Source organism: Macaca fascicularis, chromosome 6 (genome assembly GCF_037993035.2).
Source record: "Macaca fascicularis isolate 582-1 chromosome 6, T2T-MFA8v1.1".
In the NCBI taxonomy this organism is placed as follows: Eukaryota; Metazoa; Chordata; class Mammalia; order Primates; family Cercopithecidae; genus Macaca; species Macaca fascicularis.
Window position 1 is genome coordinate 21,195,658 of NC_088380.1, and position 5,189 is coordinate 21,200,846.

Below are 5,189 nucleotides of genomic sequence, written 5' to 3' on the forward strand. Positions count from 1 at the left end.
AGAGATTTTCCAGCTGGTTTTGAGGAAGTGAGCTGCCATGCACTAGGCCACGTGGGAAGGGCCTGGTTGGGGACCTCCAGGAGCTGAGAGCATCCTCTGGACAACATGGAAAAAGAAAATGGTGACCTCAGCCCTATAGTTAGAAGGAATTGAATCCTGTCAACAACGATGTGAGTCTGAAAGAAAACCCCAAACTCTAGAAGAAAAGATGGCCGAGTTGACATCTGAACTTTAACCTTGTGAGACCTTGAATGAAGGTGCTAAAATGTACTAGACTTCTGATGCATAGAAACTGTGAGATAATAAATGTATGGTTTTTGAAGCTGCAAAGTGTGATAATTTGTTATTCAACAATATAAAACTAGTACATCTTATCTAGTAACTGGAAAACATAGGTTTATAAGGAAAAACATTTTTTTCACAATGTTTTTATCTATTCAGTGACAAACAGTTTAAGACTAGACATCTTCTCAGATAAGTTGATAAATAAATGCATAATTCTATTAGAAAAAACAGTTAAAGGAAAGATTGTATTTTAAAGTCTGCCATCATAAATGTGTGTTAGCATAATATATAGCACAGCAAAATTATTTTTACACATTTTAATACAATTTGTAAAGGCTCATTGACCAAAATATTTTAACTGGATGCTGCAATTAAAATAATTTGCAGATTTTGCTTGATTTAAAGCTACACTAATGCAAGGTCATTAATTCTTGTAATTATGCTCATGTCATTTTTTATTGCAAGAGAGAATACATATAGCACATGATTGTATGCAGTTATTATTTAAATTACTATAAAGGACATTTCACCAATGAAATACTGATGTTTTATATTTCTCATATGCAGAATAGGGTACCAAAAATAATTTGCAACATGAGATAAATCCAGAAGTTGTGAATATTAAATATTTGTGGATTTAAATTTTGTTTTCTATGTTGCCTTTTTTATATATAATGCTAGAAGGTACAGACATAGGTTTTATCAGTGATAATGTGTCTGGAATTGGTGCCTTCTGGTGGGTTCTTGGTCTCATTGACTTCAAGAATGAAGCCGCGGACCCTCGCAGTGAGTGTTACAGTTCTTAAAGATGGTGTGTCCGGAGTTTGTTCCTTCAGATGTTCAGACGTGTCCAGAGTTTCTTCTTTCCAGTGGGTTTGTGGTCTCGCTTAACTTCAGGAGTGAAGCTGCAGACCTGCACAGTGAATGTTACAGCTCATAAAGATAGTGCAGCCCTAAAGAGTGAGCAGCAGCAAGATTTATGGTGAAGAGCGAAAGAACATAGCTTCCATAGCATGGAAGGACACCCGAGCGGGTTGGCGCTGCTAGCTCAGGTGGCTGGCTTTTTTATTCCCTTATTTGGCCCCACCCACTTTCTGTTGTTTGATTCATTTTACAGAGAGCCAATTAGTCAATTTTACAGGGTGCTGATTGGTGCATTTACAAACCTTTAACTAGACACAGAGCACTGATTGACAGAGCACTGATTGGTGAGTTTTTACAGAGTGCTGATTGGTGCGTTTACAAACCTTTAGCTAGACACAGAGCACCAATTGGCGCATTTACAATGCTTTTGCTAGACAGAAAAGTTCTCCAAGTCCTCACCTGACCCAGAAGCCCAGCCAGATTCACCTCTCAATAACATTATTAAATTTATTACCTCAACTAGAAAGGAGGATGAGCATAGTCCAGCTGAAGAAAGAGCTAAAATACAGATTTAGAACTAGATAACCTACATATTTTGAGGAAAAAACATTTCATTCAATTTGCTGTTTATATCTAAGAACTAAGAGTGATGCTAATACATGCATGAAAATACTTCATTCTGAAATTATGAGCATTGTCTGGATAACTTCTGAAAGGGGTTCCCCGTTCCTCAGAAATATTTCCAAAAAGGAAAGATATAATAATACTTAGGCAAGTACTTTTTTCATTGTGTAAAAATGTCATGCAAAGCAACATTTGTAACAGAAGTGTAAAGTGTTAATACAATATATGAAATACTTTTGTCCACACTTTCTGTTTAATAAATATGCCATTCCTCAAAGCATGCTTCTAGCCATTCTCTTGCTCACTATATGTAAAATTTGTGCTGCTTTTTTGTTTGTTTGTTTTTGAGATGTAGTCCCCTTTGTCACCCAAGCTGGAGTGTGTGGTGTGATCTCAGCTCACTGCAATCTACGCCTCCAGGTTCAAGTGATTCTTGTGCCTCAGCCTCCGGAGCAGCTGGGACTACAGGGGCCCACCACTACACCTGGATGAGTTTTGTATTTTTAGTAGAGATGGGGTTTCACCATTTGGCCAGGCTGATGTAGAACTCCTGGCCTCAAGTCATCTTCCTGCCTTGGCCTCCCAAAATTCTGTGATTAAGTGTGTGAGCCACCACACCCAGCCTGTGCTGCTTTTTTACAAAAAATAAATTTGCTATCTAAGGCTGTGTCCTTATGTAGTATCATGCTTACTTAGGCATATGCTTGAACTTAATATGAATGGGACAATAATACATTTTGTACAAAAATTTTTCACCAAAGTTGGTAAAATAACAAGGAACAAAAGCAAGCGGGAATTAGGTAAAATATTTAGCAAAATTTATGACTGACAAAGGATCCTTTCCACAGGAGCATTCTGCATGTCTTGGGGGCAATGAGGTCAGATCCTTGAAGCTCCACCTTTCTATTTTGGATACAGTAGTGCTATTCAGTCAAAGTTTGCCTCTCTCTCTGCTTCATGTGCTTTTCATTTATTTACAATTGACCAACTGTGGGAAATATTATTTCTTTATCAAGGGCAATAAAGTAAATTAGGTGACTGCCGAGCTTGTTTGGGTGATCCATTGCTATTTTGCTTTGAAGATAACTATTCATGATTTGATCTTGGGTTTTAATTTTCAGCTTACCTTTTAAAATGCAACCATATTTTCAAGTTCATTGAAGTAAGCGAGAGGAAAGATCATTGCAATGTCACCATCCATATAACCTATAAATACGTTAAAACTTTTATTAATTTCCTCTATAAGTATTATCTATGTGTAGACAATTGGCCAAATACTTACATTATATTGATAAAGTCATGATTCTTGTCCTTGAGACATAATATAAAGTATGAATTAGTAAAGTAGGGCCTCTGGGCCGAATCCAGCCCAGTGCCTGTTTTTATAAATAATGTTATTGGAACACATCCATGTTCAATCAGTGACACATAATCCATGGCTATTTTTATGCTACCATGACAAGTTCAGTGGCTAGGACAGAGATCACATGGCCTGAAAATCCTAAAACATTTACTAACCGACCCTTTACAGAAAAAGTTTTCTGACCCCTGATATAAAAGAAAGAAGGGTCAAATCAGCAATCAAAATTCAGATGATCTAATATCGTGTTTATATTTGTTGGGAGTCTAACTTCTCCACACAACTATTATGATTCCCTAAAAATTACCTTCCAATAAACCACTGATACTTGAATTCCCATCTCAAGGCTGATTTTGGGTAAATCAAAACAAAGACAAGGGGTGTTAGAAGTGAATCCCTAGAAGGCAGATTCTCATAATGGGTTTCCAGTACAGAATTGTACTCTGGCTATTTATGGTGATAAGTAAAGGAGTGAGAACTATTAGCATAATAAAACATCCGAAGTCCTAAGACCCCCACGTGTTGTGAATTTGTTGGAGTAAAGATCCATACTGGGCTATACAAAGAGTGTAGTACTTGAACAGTACTGTAAAAATGGCAATTATAAATAATTATGAGTGTTGAGGAGGTAATATGAACACTGAAGTTCAAAGCAGTAAAATAAAAAGTAAAAAAACAGACTTAGGTAAGCTAACTATCAACTCAGAGAATGCTGATGCGTCGCTGAAAGAGAGCTTCCTCTTACAAATTAGCCACTTACAAAAGTAAGTAAATCCTCAACCTTGAGGAATATATTGAAGCAGGAAATTCCCCTGACCCCTTGGTGGGTGGGAACTGCAGTGCGGGCACTGGAGCTAGCCAGCTGCTTCAGCATGGGCGGGGCAAACTCCACTCACTGGAACCTGTTGGCGCTCAACCCTTCCTGGGAAGGAGCACGCAGGTGAGCGCTTTTGGGTGTCAGCTGGAACAAAACTCTGTGTGAGCCCGGCGGAAGCATCTGGGGGGAGTACCCATAACCTCCAAAGTCCCAGACAGCATGTATTACAGTGGGAGGGACCTGGTGGGAGGTGATTGAATCATAGTGGCGGCTTGCTTTTTCCCGTGCAGTTCTCCAGATAGCGAGTAAGTCTCACGAGATCTGATGGTTTTATAAAGCGTAGTTTCCCTGTACGCGCTCTCGCCTGACGCCATGTAAACATTCCTTGCTCCTGCTTCGTCTTCTGCAGTGATTGTGAGGCCTCCCCAGCCCTGTGGAACTGTGAGTCCATTAAATCTCTTTTTCTTTATAAATTACCCAGTTTCAGATATGTCTTTATTAGCGGCGTGAGAATGGACGAATACACTAACTTTCTCAGTGAGCATCTTATTCCAGTTACAAAACTACCTCCTGTTTTGAAGATACAAAGATAGGATAATATTAACTGTTTCTTTGCATAAGGGGAGTGAAAAAATACAGATGACCTGATATCTTCTATCTGCCTACTCTACCGTTTGAAAACTCTCTGTTGTTTTAATGGCACTGAATTGATACTCCATTATTTGTCTAGTCCTTTCCCAATACCGTTAAATTAAGTCTTACTTTTGACTTTTTCCAGTGCCATTTTTGTTTTGCCGAACCTTAGAAAAATTAATAGTTTACAGTAAATTAGGTGGAGATGCTAGAACATCTCAGGCAAAATATTGAAAATGGGTTTTAAAGGCTACATAAATATGATAAAATGGATTATGTAAGAACAGTTAATCTGCCATTTAACTATGTCCCGGCAGAGAACTTAGGAGAGATTCCCTTCACTAAAGTAATAAGATACATATCATGCCACTACCATCAAGATTTCAGATAAAGCAGGAGAGGTAAATCTCCCCCAAAACTCAGTCTACTGCCATCAAAGGTGCAGAAAATATATATTGTCTATGAAATACAATTGATTTCATCACATATAATCCTGATTTATTTTACCTTGCCTTTTGTGTATTCCAGTAGACTCTATTTAAATATTTCACAATGAGAGAAGCTATGAATAAAAACAAAATTAATTGTATTTTCCATATTTATATC

General features: G+C 37.8%; 1 long non-coding RNA gene across 1 annotated transcript; it reads right to left on the minus strand.

The window, feature by feature from the left end:
• Positions 1-818: 818 nt before the first annotated feature.
• Positions 819-3,457, minus strand: LOC123574111 (uncharacterized). Its single transcript, XR_006699013.2, has 3 exons — positions 3,441-3,457; positions 2,900-2,979; positions 819-1,238 (listed from the first exon to the last, which is right to left on the minus strand). It is a non-coding gene; the product is annotated as an uncharacterized lncRNA (long non-coding RNA).
• Positions 3,458-5,189: the final 1,732 nt, after the last annotated feature.